Genomic DNA, 24000 nt, shown 5'->3' on the forward strand with positions numbered 1-24000 from the left:
TGCCTTCTGCCATGTTAATTCCCTCATGTATGAACAAAATGTGAGGTTGTGTCAGGACTAATTCAATCTTTCTCTGTCGTCCCCCTGTCATAGTAAATGCTTGGCTGGTTACGTACTGCACTGTACTATGTGATGTACGTACTGTCAGCGGGTGATGTAACACAATATGAGATGTTTTCTGAATCAAGCGAGCTAGTGCTGAAGCAAAAGCTGCACAAAGAGGGTGACGCTGTTCATATTTTCAAGAGGTGTTGATGCATAAAGGCAAACATGTCTATTACCATTCTCCCCTTTTTGAAAAAGAACAGAAACTGGTGGATTTTTCAGAAAAATCTAGAAAAAACATCTTAGTGTAATCAGGGACGACAAGAGCCGCAGCTGATGACTGTTTCAGCAGAACAAAAGAGTTCTCAGCAGCTTGAGTCCAATTAAGAACATGTGACAGGTTTCTCATTCCTTTTTCATTCACTAATCTCCTGAGAGAATGAGTCAGTTCCGCAAAATTCGGAACATGATGTCTGGAGTAGTTGCACAGACCCAGAAAAGCCAACATTTGTTTTACATTTGTCGGTTTGGGATGGTGCTAGATGTCATCTTTGTGTGACGGAGAAATACCTGTTCCATGCCTTGATATAAGTCGACCCAAGAAGGAAACCTTAGGTCGGGCAATTTGGAGTTTGCCTTTCGAGCCCTTCAAGCCCACCGAAGCCAGGTGGCTCAAAAGGAGCTGTGGAGCTTGTAGGCAGGACTCCTCAGATGGTGCAGCTAGGAGTAGATCGTCCACATACTGCACCAAAAGAACATCAGTAGGAAGTTGGAGAGGTGACAGCAGCTGTCGAAGGGAAGCATTAAAAACTCCAGGAGACAACACAAAACCCTGTGGTAGCCGGGTGTAGGAGTAACACTCATTATTCCACGTAAATCTAAAATACTTTTACATAGACAGGTCAAGAGGGTTGCAAAAAAATGCATTTGCAAGATCAATGCAGGTGAAATGCCTGTGTGATGGAGTGATCTGTGACCGCGCAGAATGCCTTGTCAGATACTATATCATATGATCTTAGATTTCTCACCCAAGATGACCAAAGTGTCCAAAAAGTTTCAGCATCCCTCCAGCCAGAGGAATCAGTGTCAATCTTTGCCGAGTAGATGTCAGCAGTGGTGCATGTCATGGTGTGTTGAGGCACCACTGCAAACTGGGTGGAGACGTTTCACCATTGCAGTAATAAGTATGCCCATCTGGGGACTGAAGCGTGAGTCCGTCCGGCCCACACTGGATTAATGGAGCAGTTCTTATGAGAAGATCCCTTCCCAAAAGATTCACTGGACAGTTCGGAGCATACACAAATGCATGTAAAAAAGTCTGTGTGAAGCACTGTGTATGTATCGGAGATATCATATGCAGAACAGTTTGTTCTCCCTTGAATCCAACCAGCGAAATGCCATCCGCGGTGAGCGTACTTTCAGGTGGCAACGTCATAATGGTAGAATGACGTGCTCCAGTATCTACCATAAATGATAAAATAGTTCCGCCTACCGTCATGTCAATCATCGGCTCTTGCATGCCGTGACATGTGAATCCAGGGTCCAGTCATTGTGGAAACTGTCCACCAGGTGGCGGCAGGAACTGCTGATTTGGCACAGGTGGATATTGTTGCTGTTGTGATGACGTCGGGCGTGTGGAAGGGCCCTGTGAGCCACGTCCCCTTTGCTGATAGTAGCCGCGTCCTCTCTGTTGTCGTCTCCCTCTGCCCCTCACACGTGGGTGTTGTCGGCAGGTATTTGCCCAGTGTCCAGAACGGCCACAGTTGAAACACTGGTCTCGGTTAGGAAAAGGCACTGACCGATACAGAACACAATCTCCTACAACATTATTAGGTGATGACATATCAGTAGAAGCCGGAAGAACAAAATCCTCCTCTTTTTTCTTCAAAGATTGCAATTGCATAATCACTAATTGTTTTTCAGTGTTCTTATGTTTTTCAGTTTTTGATTCGATGTCTTTTGCATACCTTCTCAAATGATGTTTAAGATGAGACAACCATCTGGCATGTTCGGTTCCAGGCAAATCCGGATTCGCGTCCATGGCCTGCACAACAGACTTAGGTACACCCTTTAGCACTGCAGCTCTAAAAACTTGGGAATATAGTGCAGAGTCAGTTGGCAAGTGTCCAGTTTTCAATGAATATTCCACAAGAGCACGGTCAATGAACGCCGCAGCCTCCTCGTCAGCTTTTGGAGCAAACACCAAGTCAGATATGACAATTTCCGGGATTGGGAACAATCCGCCGAGCGTCTCAAACAGTATTAAATAATTAGCACGTTATAGTGCCTCACCGTCACACAAAGATAGCATTCCTGAATTAGTCATCAACACTTTGAGTTGAGAGAGAGGACAAGCTTGTGTTAAGAGCGCACGCACATCCCCCGCTGTTAAAATCTGACCTATCACCTCTCTCTGCAGAGACCTCAGCCAGTTTTCACCCCCCGCCGGCAGTGGGGGAAGTTTCTGCAAAAGCACGCATAAGTCAGAAGGTAAATAAGGCTTATACACGTTAGCAGAACTCCCGGTGGCTGGATCAACTTTTGTCAACATTGGTGCTTGCAAACCTGTTTTCGAACGAGTCACAGGTTTTTTAGGAGTACTGTCTGGGAGTTTGTCGGTCACGCTAATGTCACGAGTCGCCATAACAGCCCCAACGGCACATGTCAGATCGGCCAGCTTTTTCTGAATTTCTACAATTTGATAGCTGTTCGCCAATACATTAGAAGTTTCATTAGTCATCTCACGTTCACGTTGCCGAAACAATTCGTCTCGTTCAGCCTTCAATAAACGTTTCTCTTCTGTCAATTTGTCGTCTGCAGCTTTTTAGAAGCGAGAAAGAATCGTACGCCATTTACTATGAACAAACTGTGGCACTTCAGCGTGTCTAGTCAATTCCAATTTAAAAGCTTCCGCCTGGTTAAATTTTTCCTGCGAGTCATCCTTCATAGCCAATACTTTGTCTAATTTTGGTGAATCCGTAAACGGGTTTATAGGCTCCGCGTACGGTGGTGGAGCTGTTGGATTAGCATCCAAATTAGCCTCTTTATCATCACCAGATTTTATCACAGCCATCCGAGCGATCTTTACAGAACTACCCAAAGCCAACATTCTAGCATTAATCATCATTTGATCCACTTTCTTACAATTTTGTCTGGCTTTCCTTCCATTTAAAGAAAATACAAATGTCTCTCGTACCATTTTGTCCAGCGATCGCCGTTTCCGTACACATGCAAGCTCAACCGCCTTCATCAAAGATATCAAGCAAACCGTAGACTGTAACGGTGGGAATCAACCTTTTTCACAACAAATCTGCATCCAGTCATTCAATAATACATTCATACCACGTCTATCTTTCGAAGGCATGGCTCCGATCGATACCTCGCAAGCAGTCTTAACTTGTGCATCCAACAACATGTTCCGACTATGAACCGGAAGTAATTTTAGGTCAAACCACTCGGTGTCGCGGTCAAAACCGCCCTCCATTATTTATATTAATTATTCACCTCTTTAGTTATTATTATATTCAAGTCGTATTAATATTTATCAATTCAGTGACGTCTCACTTGTAGTACCACAATTCAATTATTCGACAATATAGCTCATTACACCCCTCACAAAAAAAAACAAATAAATAAATGAATAAAAAATAACCACAGACAAACATACAATATCGCTTCCGCGACAAATAAATAAATATCCGGATCTATCGATTATTCAGTAGTGGTATAATAAAGCCGCTACGATAACCTGTTCATCTTAAAATTCATAAAATAAATATCATGATCTATCGATTACTCAGTAGTGGTATAATAAAGCCGCTACGATAACCTGTTCATCTTAAAATTCATAAAATAAATATCATGATCTATCGATTACTTGGCAGTGGCATAATAAATCCACGGCGTCAACCTGTTCCTCGTCTTAAAATTCTCTTAATGCTTCTTCAGCTGCGCATAAACCAACGTGATAGTACTTCCGTAAACAAAGATCCTCGTCACCACGTACGTGTATAGTTCAATGTCGTAGTAAAATCCAAAATCAAGGACTTCGCGTCACTCCGTTAACCGAACGACTTCAAACTCTACTAATACCTATTCACTCAGATCTCATATACAATTTAGTCAATTTAGAAGACGAAAATTGGCTGTAGTGCTTCCAAACAGACAGAATTTCTCTACGTGGATAAAAATGTCCACTTACCGGAATTAATATGGCGCCAGAAATTCCGCCCGTCCGGGAACGCCGCAGCTTGTAAAACGTCAAAACGTCGGGCGTCACCATTTGATAGAGTCCAAGTATTTTTGTCCTCTTTTGCGTGTTCCAATAAATCAAAGTTGAGATTCTGGTGAAGAGGTTCCTTGCAAGGTTTATTCAGAAATTTCTGCTAACACAATTTAAGTCACCCAAGCAGTGATCCGTCCCAAATGTGTGTCCCAAACTCGAGCACACGGCACATTTATTGAAAAAACAGTGTTCACAGGAAATCGCCTCTCCCCTCCCTCATCAAGTTCCCGTAGGTGCAAAAATCAGATTAGACTTCGACAGCAGTATCCTAGCTCGTCCTTGGACTTTCAGTGACCGAACAGAAAGTCCTCAAACTCTTCTCCCTTCGATAATGAAAATAAACTTATTAATTTTCTCTTTTCCAGGCAAGAGAAGAAAGATAAGAAAACAACAAAAGCATTATACATCAAGCTCTATTAAGTTAACATAATTACACCTACATCTACACAGTTATAACTAAATTCAAAACAGTTAATATATAAAATAAAACAGTAAAAATGTTAACAATGTTAACAATCTCCGTATGAGAAGAGCAGCCGAAGACACCGGGATATAACAACTGCCATAACACACTTCATTGCAAAGGACATGATGCCTGTTAACACGGTCACCAAAGACGGATTTAAAAACCTCATCGCTACGCTGGACCGAAGTTTGAATTTCAACTCTTACTGGTTGGGTGTTGGAACTTCTTTACTCTTATTGGTTTTGGGCATTTTTGAGGTCGTTGTCGCGATGATCACTACTTTGCATTTCTTTCACCACAACTGGTAGCAATGGCTGGAAAGATGGTATTGGAGGACGCGATTCGGCTCGTTTTAGAAAGTACTAATTCCGAAGAAGAATTTTATTTGGACACTAGTTCGGAGAGCTCGGAAGAGGTTGAAGAGTTTACCCTTGTACTTTGAATGCCAGAGAAGGAAGAGGATGATGACGATGAATACGGAGATGAGCATGACGCAGTGTGAGAAGTGGACGCAGATGATCGCGGAGGTGAGAGCAAGGAACACGACGAGGCTATTATGGTCTCCTACTCACAAAGTGGCCACACATTATTTCCCCCATCCCATTCCTAACCCGGGGCAACCCTCTACGCAGTAGCCAGAATCAGCAGCCCTGAAACTGCGTTCGATTTGTTTTCCAACTATGGCAGCATACAGCGAACCATAAGAAAAGCTTCAAGCGGCTTGACGAACTAGGCAAGGCTCTAATTTGGCCTGAAATCTTGAAACGGGAAGCAAAGCCCGCAGAGCAGCGTGCTGGACCCCCGTCTAAGCGCAAACAATGTGGCCTTTGCACAAAGCCACTTCGGGCTTCAAACGTTTTGCGCAAAATGTGGAACTTACATTTGCAAAAAACACATCAAGACCCATTGCATGAAATGTTAAATGGAAAAAAAAGAAGTAGTTCTGGTGTTTAGTTAGTAGTAGTTCTTTGTTTCAGTAACTGGTGTTTCATGTTCATGAATTCTGCATATTTGTTCTAAAGTGTTACTCATAAATTCTGTCATCAAAATCAGTTATTGTGACTTTGATTTTCTTATTCTAAAGAAAAAAATATCTTGTTACGACTTATTGACATATTCAAGGATGTAATTATGTCATATGAAATATTTTACTTTGATTTATATCTATCCATAATATATATATACAGCATAGTTAGTTTTGCTGTTAGCATAATACTGCTATTATTTTCCATTAGGGCATAAAAAAAACCCAAAACTATATATGTATAGATAGGTCTGATGCCACTGAACATTTTGAGTGGTTGAAAGTGAAAAAAAGTTTTCATAAATTATCACACTTCAAAGGAAAAGCCTGATTTGGTACAAAATTACAAGAATTTTATGCAGAAAAATGCCCTTGTGTAAAAACTGGGCATGCATAAAAAAATTATATTGTTATGACTTATGGACTTGTTTGAGCCTCTAACTATGTCAAATGAAATGTTCAAATTTGTCTTTTATTTTATATATATATATACAGCATTGTTAGTCTTGCTGTTAGCATAATACTGCTATTATTGTTCATGGGGGGCATTAAAAAATAAAAATAAAAATAAAAACCATATAGGTATAGATAGGTCTGATGCCACTGAACATTTTGAGGGGTTGAAAGTGAAAAAAATATTCATAAATGACTAAGTTATCTCACTTCAAAGGAAATGCCTGATTTGGGCAAAATTACAAGAGTTTTGTGCTATTCAGAAAAATGCCCTTGTGTAAAAACTGGGCATGCATAAAAAAATTATATTGTTATGACTTATGGACTTATTTGAGCCTCTAACTATGTCATATGAAATATTCAAATTAGTCTTTTATTTTATACATATATATACAGCATAGTTAGTCTTGCTATTAGCATAATACTGCAATTATTGTCCATAGGGGGCATTAAAAATAAAAAATAAAAACTATATATGTATAGATAGGTCTGATGTCAATGAACATTTTGAGCGTCGAAAGTGAAAAAAATATTCATAAATGACTAAGTTATCTCACTTCAAAGGAAATGCCTGATTTGGGCAAAATTACAAGAGTTTTGTGCTATTCAGAAAACAGCCATTGTGTAAAAACTGGGCATGCATACAAAATTCTATTGTTATGACTTATGGACTTGTTTGAGTCTCTAACTATGTCATATGAAATATTCAAATTTGACTTTTATTTTATATATATATATATATATATATATATATATATATATACAGCATAGTTAGTCTTGCTATTAGCATAATAATGATATTATTGTCAATAGGGGCATAAACAAATAAAATAAAAAACTATATATGTATAGATACGTTTGATGCCACTGAACATTTTGAGTGGTTGAAAGTGAAAAAAAAATTCATAAATGACTAAGTTATCACACTTCAAAGGAAAAGCCAGATTTGGGCAAAATTACAAGAATTTTGTGTTATTCAGAAAACTGCCATTGTGTGAGAACTGGGCATGCATAAAAAATTATATTGTTATGACTTATGGACTTATTCAAGCCATATGAAATATTCAAATTAGACCTTTATTTTACATACATATATACAGCATTGTTAATTTTGCTGTTAGCATAATACTGCTATTATTGTCCATAGAGGGCATTAACTCTTTGACCGCCATAAACGTTATAAAACGTTTAGCATAAACCTACGGAAGGGCGCCGAGGACGTTAAAAGACGTTCACTATGTTTTTTTTGTTTTTTTTGGAAACGGGTGGAGGAAAGCCTTGGGCAGCTGTGCTGAAAGTATCAGGCAGATCTGGTTAGTATAAGGACTCGTTTTGGCCCCTAGATGGCAGCGATGACTCTCTTTGCACAAGGTTGGATGGGCCGCCCACCGTGGGCGTCAGTAGAAGATGTGAGGCGGAGCTAGAGTGTTGAGGAGACAATGGCTGATGAAGCCACAATGGCTGATGAAGTAACCGGTTGCAAGCAGCTCACGCTTGAGCATTTTTTTCAAAGACGGAAAGCATCGATCAATACTAAAAAGCGCATTGATGTCGACGATGATGATGACTCCGAGCTTGACGCCAAAGTTGGAAGCCTTGACGCGTAAGTAAGCCTCACCGGCTAAGCGCGGCTAGCGCGGCTAGCGCTGCTAACGCCGGAAAACGCGCACAATAACCGACCGGGTACTTCTACACAATCGGACATTCGAGAGTTGTCGAAAAGCATCGACCAATGCATTGATGATGATGATGATGATGATGGTGAATCCCGAGGTTGACGCCACAGTTGGACGCCACAGTTGGACGCGGCCTTTATTCTCACGTCATAAAGCATCACCGGCTAGCTCTGCTAACGCCGGAGCTGCACATGCGGACATTTTGTCGGACAATGAAGAGTACCCCGAGTCCAATGCATATTCATCGGAGGAGCGGGTACAGTCTGATCACGGAGAAGACACTGTTTCTGGACTACGATGCCACCATGAATGGAGTGGATAAAATGGATCAGAACATCTATTACCACCCGGTATAGCAACTGAAGGACATGAGGAAGCCAGACGTAACACCATCGTAGCGTAACCGTAGCATGATCCTGATATTAGGCTTGATGGCAACACACACTGCAGTATATACTTGCTATTCCCCGGAAAAAAACGGCCTGCAAGAAAGTGGAGCTTTTGCACGCGAAGAGGCAATCTGTTGTGCAAATGCTGTTGCGTCTCCTTGCACGCAGGCGAGAAAAAACAAAAAGAAAAACTGTCGTTGAAACATCCACATATTTGTAAATAGCACCACAGTTGCACACATTTGTAAATAGTTTGCCAAATTGTTGTCAAATTGTTACACTGTTGAATGTAAATAAACGTATTTTGCTATCAAAAAACACTTTTTCATTCTTGGTGGTAGTGTTTTATAGAAGTAAAGCACTATTTAGGTGTTTGTGGCATCATTCATGGACAAAAAGAAGTGTAAAATTCACTAGAATGCATGAAATAATATCGTTTCACTAAAAGCTTGATTTCTCCGTATTTGAGTCCAAAACAAGCGAAATCGGTTGAAAATAACCATTTTCTATTGTTGATTACTAAAGAACGGAATAAGGTAGAAACAAACTTTTTTTTTCTGATGAAAAATGAAAATCCAATCTTTCATTTGGCAGTATGTGTGTTTCCATAGTCCAAACAGAACATTTTCTGTGGACCTTGAAAGATCAGTCAAAATGCTTAAATCGGCTGGCACTGACGGCATCCCTTTTCTGAAAACGTCTGGCAGTCAAAGAGTTAAAAACGCCTATATATTTTTAAAACTATATATGTATAGATAGGTCTGATGCGAGTGGACATTTTGAGCGGTTGAAAGTGAAAAAAATATTAATAAATGACTAAGTTATCACACTTCAAAGGAAATGCCTGATTTTGGCAAAAATTACAAGAATTTAATCCAAAAAAAATAACGGCCACGGGTTAAAGGAAGAGAATGTGCCTTAAATTACACTTTGAGGTATTTTCATTAAATATATATATATATATATATATATATATATATATATATATATATATATATATATATATATATATATATATATATATATATTTAATGGGAAAAGGCAAACAAAATAAATGAGGACAAAGTACTATTCATCTTTTGCTGATACAAAAAACAATCTGCTCCGTGGCTCAAATCCGTGATCCGATTCGAACCATGACTTTTGTGATCGGTTGCACCACTAGTATTTATACGTTTGTTGTTGTTGATTTTTTTTTTATGCTTGAGCATACAGAAGGCTTTGATGTAGCTTCTGACCTGAAGAGGTGGCTTAAAGCAATGGTAGTTATTACAAAAAAAGCGACCAGCAGCTGGCAGCAGGGTAAAAGAGATCAGCCAGGGCCATGTTGCAACAAGCTCTTTTTCCAGTTTTTTTTCATGATGACAGAAGAGATTCTAATCTTTAATCATAAACCATTGGTATGTTCCATGTTTTTTTTATATAATAGAAATAGAACACACTATTCTTTGGGCCTTGCAAAATCAGTCAAAATCCAGTAAAACAACCGGGAGGAAAGTGAGTTGCTTCAGTAAATTGAGTGAGTTAAATTTATTGACGCAACAAATACATTTCAGGAGACACTTAGGAGTCAAAAGATCTCTCTCTCTCTCTCTTTTAGGGAGTCAAGCCAAAAGAGCCTCTTGAAAAACAGCCAAAATTTCCATCACTAAACTCTGCTGCAGAAGCTCATCTATAAATGATCTATTAAACACACTGAGAAAGCGCTCAGAGACAGTCACCTCTGTTGTTGAGTTTGATGCTCAGGGGAAGTTGACTGGCTGAGGCGAGTACATTGTGTTGCAGTGTTTGCTGCATGACCCTTTGCCGCTCCTCTGCAACCATCATCATCTTCTACTTCTCTGGCGGTTGGTTGCTTTCCAGTTTATCCCTGAGCTGCTCCAGAGTAGAAGCTGCCACTTGAGTGGCTGCCACTGCCTGAGCAACAGTTGCTGCCTGGGTAGTCAACGATGCAATGTTATGGCCACTGGCAGACAGAGGGAGGACAACACGACTGGACAGATAGTTCGCCAACATGGAATTTTCTGGAAACAGAAAAGACAGTCTATGATGAACTATAATACAAGTAATGCATTTTTTAAATGTAATATTTTTTGTTCGAACATGTAATACTAACTAATTCAATCCCAAGAACATATAAAAAGTTTTTTGTTAACACTTTGTCTTTCACTCCCAAAAACTTGTTTACACATTTTTTGTTTTTTCTATGCAAGAGCATACAGAAGGCTTTGATGCAGCTTCTAACATGAAGATGTGGCTTAAAGCAATGGCAGTTATTAAAAAAACTGCCAGCAGGTGGCAGCAGAGTGTAAGAGACCAGCCAGGGCCATGTTGCAACAAGCTCTTTTTGCCAGTGTTTTCCCCAGAAATGTAAATATTGATGAAATTCCAATGCTAATTGCTGCAAAAAGGAAACGGACACAAATATACTTTTTTTCCTGATGAAAGAATAGACTCTAATCTTTCTTTTGGTAGGTTTCATGTTTTTATAACAATAGAGCACAATATTTTGTGGCCCTTGCAGAATCATTCACAATCCAGTAAAACAACTGTGAGCAAAGGGTAATTGCTTCCGTGAAAATGTCTGGGAGTGAATGAGTTAAAATAAAAATTCAAAATAGTATGCAATTTCCAAAACATTAGTTTTCATTATTACTTTTGATGAAAGTAGTAGTGAGTATACCATCAAATTTTTTATTTATGCTGGTATTTTTGTCCTTTTTTAAAGTAAATATAAACAAATATTTTTTTCATTCAACCTAATCTATTACACTTTTAATCAAAATATTGACTATTTGGTCTATTAAGATACGTGTATCATGATAAGTAAAAAAAAAAGTTGAGTTTTACTTTTAATACTTCTTAGTCTAGTCTAGTCTAGTCTAAAGTCAGTGTCCCATCAGTGGAGAGCTATTCTTAGAGCAGATCCCAGTTCCTCGTACACAATGATGATGACATGTTGAATCGGTAAGATTACCAAATTAACAATGCTGACCTCTCTTTAGAACACCCCCCCCCCCCCCCCACACACACACACCAAAAAAACAGGGAGGGAAGTCTTTACTTTTAGAAATACTCTTTGATGGGGGGGGGCATCATATCTTCTGTTTCACATTTCCTTTGCCATGAAAGACGAAATGCGTAATAACACTCCGGTACATGCTCCAAAAAATCCTAAACTTCACCTGTATTTTTATAGTCATGGCCTGAAGGTATCGCTATGACAATATTCAGTTATAAATATAGCGCCACATATCCCCTGGGTCGACAAAAAAAAAAATCACGACACATACGGTATTTTGTCCAAAATTTGGATACTCTTTGTAAGTGTGATAACTACGTCATTTATGAATATTTTTATACATTATTATTCAGGTGACTATATTTAATAAAATATATACATTTGGTAATTTATATGCCCCTAATAATGATGATCCGGCCTTTTTCCATGAATTTTTCTCTAAGCTGTTTGAATTAGCAGCGAACTCTACTATTATTATTGGAGGAGATTTTAACACAGTCTTAAATCCATTAATAGATCGTTCTAATAATACAACATGTATAAGGCGATTACAATCTACTAAAGTAATAGGGGAATATATGGATGCTTTTGGCCTCGTCGACAGCTGGAGACTTAAAAACCCAAATGAGAAGGAATTTACCTTATTTTCCGCTGTGCACCGGTCTTTTTCAAGAATAGATTTTTTTCTTACAAATAACTCTATTGCTGATAAAACTGTTACAAAAATACATCCTATTATTATTAGCGACCATGCACCAGTCTCCCTTTCCCTACAAGTTGATTATACCTTTAAACCACCACCGACATGGCGTTTTAACATCTCACTGCTAAACGACGCAGAATTTGACAAAATTATAAGAAAAGAGTGGACAGACTTTTTGGAAATAAATGACTATCCAGACCTATCTCCATCTCTTCTCTGGGAAGCTGGGAAAGCAGTAATCAGAGGTAAAATTATATCATATTCATCTTATAAAAAGAAACAGGATCAAAAATTAGAAAAAGACTTGAAAGATAAAATTAAACAACTGATGGATGAGTACGCAATAAACCCAAATAACCAAATATGGACTGACTTACAAAATACAGTTAGACAATATGCTAACTAAAAAGACAGAGTTTATAATACAACAATTGAGATACAACAACTTTGAATATAATAACAAATCAGGTACATTTCTTGCAAACCAACTTCAACGCAATCGGGAAAAATCGCTTATAACGGCTATTAAAGGGACAACTGGTGAATGTACACAATCACCAGAAGAAATTAATCAAATTTTTATAACTATTATCACAACCTATACTCAGAAACTAACAAGCCTAACCCAGAGCATATTGAGGCATTCCTCAGTAGCTTAAATATACCTCAGTTAACTACTGAATGTAAAGATATGTTAGATGCGCCACTTACTATAAACGAGTTGTACAGTGCTCTAGATAGTATGCCAAATGGCAAAGCACCTGGCCCGGATATTTATCCAGCTATATTTTTTAAGCACTCCTGGTTAATGCTTGCTCCACTATTTTTAAGAGTAGTAACAGCAATTAAGACTAATGGTCACATACGCCCACACATGAATACAGCAGCAATTAAACTTTTATTAAAGCCAGAAAAAGACCCCACCCTTCCATCAAGTTACCGTCCGATTTCACTAATTAACACTGATATTAAAATTATCACTAAGGCTTTCACATCTAGACTAGAAACAGTAATCCCACAATCATTCATAGCGACCAAACAGGCTTTATTAAAGATCGTCACTCTACTAATAATATTAGGACGCTCTTTAACCTTATTAGCATGTCATAGCGGAATGATAAAAAGGCAGTTATTATATCATTGGATGCAGAAAAAGCTTTCGACAAAGTTAACTGGTCCTTCCTCTTTGCTGTTTTAGATCATTTTGGCTTTGGGAAGTCATTTATTCACTGGGTGTCAGTATTATATGATTCTCCTAAAGCTACAGTTACTACTAATGGGATTATATCTCAGAGTTTTACTCTACAGAGAGGCACAAGACAGGGATACCCACTGTCCCCTTTATTATTTGCAATATTTATTGAACCGCTTGCATTAGCCATACGCCAGGAAAGAAGGATTCAAGGAATTCACTCTGGGGTAACAGAACATAAAATGTATCTATATGACGATGATATTTTACTTTATTTAGAAAAGCCTGCTATTTCGTTAGGGGAAGTATTTAATTTAATAACTAAATTTTCACAGTTATCAGATTATTCTAATAACTGGACAAAATCAACACTTCTACCTATTACAGAAAATTCATGGAACCCTGCAAGCCAGGTTACCAGGTAGGTAATTTAAAATACTTAGGCATAAAAATCTCACCTAAATTAACTGATTTAATTCATTTAAACTTTACTCCACTTCTGGATAGCATTTATAGTGACTTGGAGCGCTGCAATAATCTTCCTATTTCTCTAATAGGACGAATAGCCACTATTAAAATGAAAGTTTTACCCAAAATAAACAATTTTTTCTCAATGATTCCATTTAAACTTACGGCTAACTGGTTCCAGTTGTTGGACTCAGCCGTTACAAAACGTTACTGGAATTAAAAAAAAATGCAAAGATTAGTCTATCTACTCTTCAGAAAAATAAATCCAAAGGAGGTCTAGAGGCACCCAATTGTATGCACTACTATATAGCTAACCAGCTACAATATATCATTTTATGGGCACAACCCAACAGAGATACTAACTGTTGGCTGGAACTAGAACAGAAGGATTGTAATAACCTCAGACTTCTAGATTTACTCTTTATTACAACATTGATTAAGCGACATAATTGTTTTAAAAACCCAATGATTTCCGCCACCCTGACTGCCTGGTGGAAGGCACTAGAAATTACAAAAGCCCAAGTGGAGCCCTGCGGGCTTTCTCCCCTATGGCATAACCCCGACTTTCAACTTAACAACCAATCGTTTTATTTAGGTGTGTGGGAGCAGAAAGGAATTACACATCTCCACCATCTTTTCTCAGATAATATGTTTATATCATATACATCCTTACTCCAAAAATACAAAATAAAAAACGGAAATTTTTTACATTATCTGCAAGTTAAAAGTATGTTAAAGAAACAAATTCCAACACCAACCGCCTGTTTTAGCTAAAGATATTACCAAGCTTTCTCCGACAACAACAAAAAAACTCTCAAAAATATATTACTTAATATAGTTACTTTCATATACTGATAAAACGTCTTTACCCATCTCGAAATGGGAAACAGACTTGTCTATAGCTCCGGAATCTGACTTTTGGATTCAAGTTTGTGAAAACGTTTTTAAAATGACAAAACACACAAATTTACAACTTATCCAATATAAAATTATTCTTAGAACATGCATTACTCAATATATGATGAAGAAAATGGGACTCTCAGACTCCGATATTTGTCTCCAGTGTTTACAAAACACTACAGACACTTATTTTCATGCTTTATGGTTATGTACTCCGGTTATGTATTTCTGGACTAAAGTCTTAGAAAAACTTTCCGCTATCTTGGACTGTAGGATACTGTTCTCTCCAAACTTGTGTTTGCTAGGTGACTTAACAACAACTGACTTACCACATAAACAATTTCAATCTACACTTGTAGCCCTTACTATCGCAAAAAAACAAACAATCCTTGTTAACTGGAAAAATAAACAAACTCTGAATATCGACCAATGGTCTAACCTCCTCATAAATCACATTTTAATGGAAAAAATATCTGCCTCAAATAAGGGGCGGGGGGGTCGTGGGGGGAGCGGGGGCTGTGGACCGGCGGGGTGCCTGGCGGGCCTGCAGTGCCCCGTACTGCTGCGTTGGGTTGGGTTGGGGGCGCGGGCCGTGTTGGGGTGGGGGGCGCTCCTGCTCCTGGGTTTGCTCTCCGGCCGGTGGCCCTGGCGGGGCCCGGGGGACGTCCCTTGGCGCTGCCGCGGCCTGGGGGGCCCTGAGGTGTTGCGCTTGCTCTGTCCTGGCAGGGGTCGACAGCTCCCCCCCCTCTTTGGTGGAGATTTTCATGCATGCCAGATCCACCACACCAGCATCTATCGAAACTCAGACACAATCTGCTTCTTCCTCAGGTCATTGAATCGGTGGAGGCTGGTGTCTGTGGATCTCACTCTGCTTCATCTGCCCTTCCTTCCTTTCCTCAGTCTCTCCTTTGGTCTCTTGAGGTCACCCTGATTTGTTGGAATTTAGATGTTTCTGGGGTTGGTGGCCCGGTGGGTGGTGTCTGGTCGGTGCTGGATTTCACTTTCCTTTCTTTTCTTTGGTCCTTCCTCGGGTCTCCTGACGGCGGTGTTCGGTTTAGGTGAACGGTATGGGATTTTTTTAATAGGTTTTAGGTGAACTAACGAATACACACACACTCAAACGCACGCACATACATATTCTCACCCACATACAAAATAAATAAAATAAAAAAATAAAAAAAGAGCAATGATGATGACATTACCGAATGAACAATACTGAGCTCTTTAAAAAAAACGAAAAAAATAATAATTATGAATATTTTTTTTACTTTCCACCACTCAAAATGTTCAGTGGCATCAGACCTATCCATACATATTTATTTATTTATTCATGTATTCATTTGTTTTTTTATTTAGTTATTTAGTTATTTATTTTTGATGCCCTTTATGGACAATAAAGACAATATTGTGCTATGAGTAAAACTAACGATGATGTGTATATATGTACTAACTCATTACCCCCCCCCCCCCCCCCAAAGGACACTTTGCACACATGGCAAAAAAAACAAACATATGTAAAGGTTTATTATGCCATTTTCTAAGAAATTTGGGTTTGAATGTGCCAGTACCCCAACGTACCCTTACCCCAAAGTGGCCCGGGCTGTGAGGTTGCTTTATAGCTGCTCGCAGCTCTAGTTGTTTCTATTTTTAGACGCATCACCAATTACGTTGTGTTGTGTTGTAGTGCATAGCAGAACCACAAATTCTCCTTGGCAAACACGTATGTGGTTAATAGGAGTAAACCCTTTCAAACCAAACAACATCTGCTTGTCTTCAGACAGCAGCTCAGATCACTAGCCAATGTGCAGATATGGGAGAGGGCTCTCATAACCAACCGTACTTATGAGTCATACAATCATCCATCCATCCATTTTCTGAACCGCTCATCCTCACTAGTGTTGCGGGCATGCTGGAGCCACCACAGTCAAAACGATTGCCAGTGCGCTTAAGTGCCCACCTCCCAAACCCCACTACCTTCTGATCGAGGTACAGTTGGGAGAGGGGTTGTACTTGGTCTCTATTTATCAGTAGATATTTTTGCATTTACACTGTAGTTCAAATTTCATTTGGGTCATACCAGTAAAGCTGATAGCCTATATGATGTTTGTTTTTTAATTGTACAGTTTGATCAGTTGTGGTTTTAATCGTAAGCTTACTTTATTGATTATGCATAAAGTCTCTTTGGCCCTAAAGTTTAGTTTCTTTGACCCTAAGTTTAAGTCACTTTTTTTTAACCCGAATAAAGTCATAAAAGAACAAAAATTAATGAATCTTATTTGTGACAAGAAAGTATCTGTTCCAATTACTCTATCAGAGAAAAATCTGAGTTGTAGAAATAACTCGAAACTCAGGAGAGCCACGACATTATGTTCTGTGTATGTAAACTGTAGGTAAAAAAAAAAAAGAGTCCATCAGATCCTTTGGGCTCTGTTGCTGTTTGAAATGGCACAATTTATCCGTTTGTTGAACAGAGTGCATTACTGCCATGTTGGTGAGACAGCTCCTATGCCATTTTTGCTTATGCCCAGACATTTTCTGTCCACTGTCTGTACCAGATGTGATTGGGCTGCAATATTGTAATTGTATATTGTAAAATATTTCTTCATACAACATGTCCATGTTTTCCCTCCGAATAATCATTAACCACGGTATTGACGCTTATATCCTGTAGCATGACATCATCGATTGGCGTGTAGGCCACCGAAGGACCCTGATAAAATCTTGCATCCCCATCTCATCTGGTAACGACACCATAACCCGGCTCACCTGACTGGCGACCGACCGATGTCTCACGCCAAGGTTTGGTCAAAAGTTGACAGCCCTGATCTCAGCTAATTAGCATTGTATTGACGAAACATTTACGAGACATGCAATTGCTCGTGTATTTTTTTGTATTTGCACGTGTTGTTCTTCAGAACACACACACACACACCCACACACACACCCGCACACCCCCACACACACACCTCCTCACGTTACTATCTTTTTGGGGCCATCTTATTGACATAATCCATTTCTTCAACCCCAGCCATCAAAAATGATTGCCTACCCCCATTCTTTATCCTAAACTCAACCATAACCCATTTCAAACCTAAACTCTAAAACTAAGTCTTGACCCTCAAAAAGAGGTCTTTTAAGTCGTGGGGTCCAGCAAAATGGCCCCACAAGGACAGTTGAGCCCCACAACTCTGTGAAATCCCGGAATATTGGCCCCACGATGTAACAAAAGGTAGACCACACGCAAGTTTCTTTTACTATCTTTACTATCAAAAAGTATGTTCTAACCGGACAAACTGCAGTTATCACTCCCATAAATCAGTCATACCAGCAAATATTTTCAAAATCTCTGTCTAAAAACATGACACCGAACACAGCATTGTGAACTCTACATAGACCATGATAATTTGCGAAGTTCAAACTGTTTATCCTTTTTGAACTGTTGGTTTGAGAAAACACAGGGTTAAGGCACGCCCACACATTCCCCAGAGGGAAATGTTTAAAAAGGCAAATTTAAAAAATTGACGGTGACGGGCAATATTCGTTACACTCCATATTCCTTCTTTGGTGCACAGTGGTCATAAGGATGAGCCGGATATCCGTACAACACAAGTATCTGGTACAGATAATTATTTTTTTTGGGATACGAACATAATCCTGATATTATCCGTATTACAGCACTCCTCTCTCACTGCAGAATGCTTCCTTTCTCTCTCAGTCAGTCAACCCCCCCCCCCCCAAACCCCCCGACCCTTCCCCTACCTACACCTTCACTACAGAGCACAGAGCGCTTCTCATTCTGCTTGGCTGCTTGAGCTTCACGACGCAAAGTTTTAAGTCTCTCCTTAACTTTCTTCAGCTCACTCGTATTTTGGTTCATATGATGGTGATTTATATAATCAGGGTGCTATACAAACATTTAATGATCTTTCTTTGACATACGGCATCCCTAAAAAGCTTATTTTTTATAATTGAATATATATATATATATATATATATATATATATATATATTTATAATTAAAACACTACATCAAATTAGAACCAGGTTTCACAACTGCCACCGTTACCCTGCCTCGAGGATATGGTGCTAAAACATGGGAAGACAGGGAAGATGGAAAATGTCACTGTTATATAAAATATTTATTTCATATGACAAGGAATCTAGTCATGACAAAAGGAGAGTTAAGATTTTAGGAGGATATTGGAAAAGATGAGTAGGCTGCAGCTTACTTGAGGGTGCAATCACAGTCTATTAATACTCATATGAAACTACTACAACACAAATGGCTTATGAGGACTTACATTACCCTCGAGAAACTTAATAAAAGGTCCCTTGACATTCCAGTACATGTGTGAAATCTTTTACAACAAAAGGTACCGGTACTTATTCATTGTGTATGGGAATGCTCTAAAATTACATCCTTTTGGAAAAGAATGTCTGCATTCCAAGCAAAATTACCAAAACCCAAATACCATGTGTAGCAAAGCTTTGTATTTTGGGTATCTATCCGGAGGACTTTTCTGCTAACTCCAAGTGCAAGATGATGGCCTCCTACAGGCAAGGAGGATGATTGCATTGTCTTGGAAGCAAGTTGAGGTATCATCTATACCAGTGTTTCTGAACCCTGGTCCTCTGGGCCCACTATCCAGCCTGTTTTCTAAGTCTCCCGATTCAAACTCAGGTGAGTATCGTTATCTTGCTTCTCCAGAGCTTCCTGATGAGCTGTCATTGGAATCAGCTGCATGTTGAATAGGGAGACATGGAAAACAGGCTGGATAGTGGGCCCCGAGGACCAGGGTTGAGAAACACTACTCTACACTACTATACCAGAGGTTCTTAACCTTCTTTACCTTGGGGCCCAACTTTTCTTTTAAAAAGTGGCCCGGGGCCCATTCAGAAATTATGATTTATGTTGACTTATTATTGTTCGTATTTAATAACTAAATTAAATCTAGTTAAGGTTTATAAAATCATTATCAAACAACATGATAAAATGTGGTCACCAATGACATTCATTAAAGTGACAACACTGACAACCAATAAAATGCCCAACAAGCCGGAATCAACTTCTTAGGGGAAAAAAAAGCACTAACATCTTTACCAGATAAGAATGTACAAAGCGCCTCTTGCTCTTCAAAATTCAACAAGCAAAAGGTGAGTAATTCTGCGAGAACAGAATTATTTGCAGCGTCCATTTGTCTATGGGTGTATTCAGACCAAAAAAGTCCGCTTGTTTGGTCCGGACCAAAAGCGGACTTTTTTGTTTGTTTGGTGCGGTTCACTGTGCTTTTTGCAAACTGACTATATTGCGTAATCCCATAATCCAAAAATGATCTTAACGAAACCCGGAAATAAAAGGAAACATGAAATTCTGACGTGCTACATTACCTCCTTGCATATTTACACCCCCCCCCCCACACACACACACTAAAGTGATATTTAAGACAAATCTATTGCAACTGCCCCCTGACTTGAGTGCAGGTTATTGTTAGAGTAGACAATATTTGTATTCTACTCTTTGCGTGTTCAATTAACTGAATGGTGAGATTCTGGTGAAGAAGTCCCTTTGCAAAGGTATCATTATCAGAAGCTTCTGATCACACAAATGAAGTCACCCAAGCAGTGTTCTGTTCAAAAGTGTGTCTCCTCCTCCAGCACACAGTACATTTATTGAAAATCTCTCCTCCCATCAGCAAGTTCCCATAGGTATAAATCAGATTAGAAAAAACAATAATACATCAGCCTGTCCTTGGACTCTCTTCGACCAACTGAGACCGGCACTAGGCTACACTCCCTTCTAGATAACATGGAAAAGAAACTTGTTGCTCAGGCGAGAGAGATAAGAATACAATAGACAATACTATTCATTGAGCTATACCGAGTTAACATAATTATACCTACATCTACACAGTTATAACTAAATTCAAAATGGTTAAAATATAACGTAAAACAGTAAAAAAATGTTAACAATGTCAACATTCCTTCAATTGGGCTCTAAAAAGAGCCCAAAACAAACATTTTTACAAAAAGATGCCAGCAGGATCCTCGTCCCTCTCATTGGATGCGATAGAAGACACGTATGGTTTAGCAGAAGCCACCATCATATGAGAGGACTTATTTTGTACATCATGTTTTTCAATAGCAGTGGTAATAAGTCTTTGGCAAAGAGAACGAATACATGGTATTAAACAACATCCACAAATCGTTAATAACGCAGTGAAAACAGCCGCAGATATCAAAATTGAGGAAATCAAAGCTTTATAGCGGCCAAACACATTCATCCAATTATCCCATACAGAAGTATCTACACCGGATTGCTCTTTCATTTTCTTATTGAGTGTTCGCAGCCCTTCAATTGCAATTGTCAGACTTCCATCTGGAGCAGTATTGTTAGGAATAAAAGTGCAACACTGATCTCCAAACATTGAGCAAACTCCGCCCTTTTCTGCCAGTAACATATCTAGTGCAATTCGATTTTGGAATGTCATCAAAGATGTAGCGGCTAACTGGCCGCGTACAGCCTCAAAGCCAGACTGAGTCCAATTTCCTAGCCTTTGTACATTATAATGCATATAATTAATTCTATCTACGTTTTTGTTTATGGTGCACCACCAGCAAATTATAGATTCGAATCCTGAGAGTACTTGATCAGTTAATTTGTATTCATCTGGCACACCTCTTGGTACTCCAATTGCATCAATGTAGGTGGGAACATTCTGCTCTTGCCAAGAATGTCGTTTAGTCCTCTGAAAAGAAGGAGGTTTTGGTTCCCAATTATCAATCATTTGTAACAGGTTATCAATAGAAATGGGGTAGATTTGTACTGGCATGAGAAGGGTTATGAGGGCACAATATCCTTTTGTATTTAAAGGCAACTTATCAAATATTCTGTTATCACCGCACCACCAGTATATGTCCGCCCTGGATCGTGGTTGGAACTTCTGTCCCACATCTACTATTGACACGCACTGAGTGATGTAATTTAGTTACCCCCAACTGTTCTCCAATACCTGTCATTTTAATACATGAAAAATTACCATTTGCAACTGTGTTTGAAAATACTGGTTTAGTTTTCTGCCAATCGACGAGGGGATACACCTTATCCCATTGCGAGCATTTGACATTGGGGACAGTCTTATTCATTAGTTCCATTACACAGTGATCATCTATTTTAGCCGGAATAATTCTCAATAAAGGACGCGGACCTACACATACCACACAGTTATTTTTATCAGAGGCACGAGCCGCTTCGTTCGCCAATAATAGCCAATTGTTACTGCCCCCGGAAAATCCTGTTGTAACACGGAACCTTTCAACTATTCCATCAGTCGGTACGCTGACCGCCTTCACTCCGCTCTCTATTGTGTAGTTAGTCATTTTTGGCTGTTCTAATTTACTCATTGTTTTATTTACGCATACTAAAATGGGGAAATATGGGTCATGTCCGGAGAACCAGGCCCACAACAGAAATCCAAAACAGGAGGCGTTATCAATTGTTGTGTTAGGCGACCGTAAATTTCCTTCTGGAAAAGTAAAGGTCATATAGAGTCGACCCCCCATTTTACGCAATGTTATTCTTTTGCTAAAGAAGATTGCCTCCTCACTAGTTCCCGGACGCCAGTATCGTCCATCCTGTGTTGTTATTAGAGCATTCCAATCTCGTTGTACATGTCCTGTCAAATACCACCAGTAATTTATCCAATCCCCCCCCTTAGTCTGTCTCCCCCTACCAAATCCCTTTAAGGATTTAATAGGAATTTTAACAGAAGTGTTTGTATTTGGAGCAACGGTCACAGCAATTGATTTATCATAAATCCAGAATATGACCCAGAGATTATATGGAGAATTAATACTTCGCTTAATACGATACGTTGTAATTGCGTTCAAAGTTGTGTCAAAAGGCTGACAAAAATACCAAGTCAATATGAGAAGAAATGTCGCGATGTAGCAGACGGATATATGTTTCTGCTTTGAAGCCATCTCGTGATGAAGTTCTTTGTTGAATGAAAAAGTGTCGCAATAGTTCGTCTCTTCTTTTAAGGTCTCGGGTAGACTGCCGAGACCTTCGATATGTCACCGGGATTATTCTGCCCGAAAATGTGACTCTTCGTAAAATGATTGCCCAGAAAAAGGCACTTGATTTGATCTTAGTTGACTGATGTCCTCAAACGGCTGATGTCCTCAAACGGCAGCTCCGGAACCGGGCACGGATTCAGCTGACGTGGCTCCCAGGTCGGGACATCCGGTGATCGCAGGTCGGATTGCTGAGCCAGCAGGTGTCCCGGCCGGCCTGGTAGATGACAGGTGGTACCAGGTGTCCCCCTTCTTATGCAAGCGCACTGCACAAGACGTTCTTTCAGTTACCCGGTGAGGGCCCGTCCATCTGGGGAAGAACCATTTTCTCTTAGTCACCTTTAACCACACATATTCACAATCATTTATTTCTAAAGGAGCAACTGGCCACTTTTTTGTTAGCTTAGAAAACGTAGATACTAATTGTTTTAGTACTGGAGGTCCTTCAATGTGTGACTCTTCCAGCGGCGTATTTGGAGCCGGAAATGGTCTGTTTTTGTGACCTTCAAATGGAGTCCAGCCTTTAGCTGAGTTTAATGACATTCGCACATTCATTAATGCAATAGGAAGGGCTTGTAGCCAATTCAAATTTGACGAGGCCAGTGCTTTAGCTAATTTTTCTTTAATATTTCTATTCATTCGCTCAACCTGTCCTTGAGATTGAGGATGATAAACTGATCCAAAAGTGTGTCTTAGCCCCAATGCTTGTTCTACTTCCTGTAGATGTTGATTTTTGAAATGAGTCCCATTGTCTGATCTAATTTTCCTGGGAAACCCATGTGATGGTATATAATGATTAATCAAATGTTTTACCACAACCTCTGCTGTTTCAGATTTACATTGATATGCCTCCGGCCATCCGGAAAAGGAATCCACAATTACCAACAAATATCGGTATCCTTCCACTGGTTTAATCATATCTGTAAAATCCATTGAGATTACTTGTCCTGGAGCAGTCACTTCTGGATCATGAGTGCCAGGAGGAGGTTTGGATGTCATTTTACTGTTAAATTTGTTACAAACACTGCAGTCCTGCAGTTCATTTTTAACAATTTGTCTCATGTAAGGATGCCACCAGTTACATAATCGTCTCATTATTTCCTCTGTGCCAACATGGCACAGTCCATGGGCTTCAGAAATGAGATTTTTTAGTTGTTTCTGCGATGGGATATATTTACCTTCTTTCCGCCATATACCTGTTTCATCCTTTTGTCCGCCTTTTGCCAGCCACACACTCTGTTCTTCCGGACTGGCCTTCTCCTGCCACAGCTTAATTGTTTCTATGGTCAGTTCTTTGCCATTCT

The 24000-nt window shown here is 39.4% G+C and overlaps 1 pseudogene; it reads right to left on the minus strand.

The window, feature by feature from the left end:
* Positions 1-1591: 1591 nt before the first annotated feature.
* On the minus strand, positions 1592-3154 carry LOC147174824 (uncharacterized; annotated as a pseudogene).
* Positions 3155-24000: the final 20846 nt, after the last annotated feature.

Source organism: Leptonotus elevatus, chromosome 5 (assembly GCF_054856555.1).
Source record: "Leptonotus elevatus isolate MCC_2025b chromosome 5, RoL_Lele_1.0, whole genome shotgun sequence".
Lineage (NCBI taxonomy): Eukaryota > Metazoa > Chordata > Actinopteri > Syngnathiformes > Syngnathidae > Leptonotus > Leptonotus elevatus.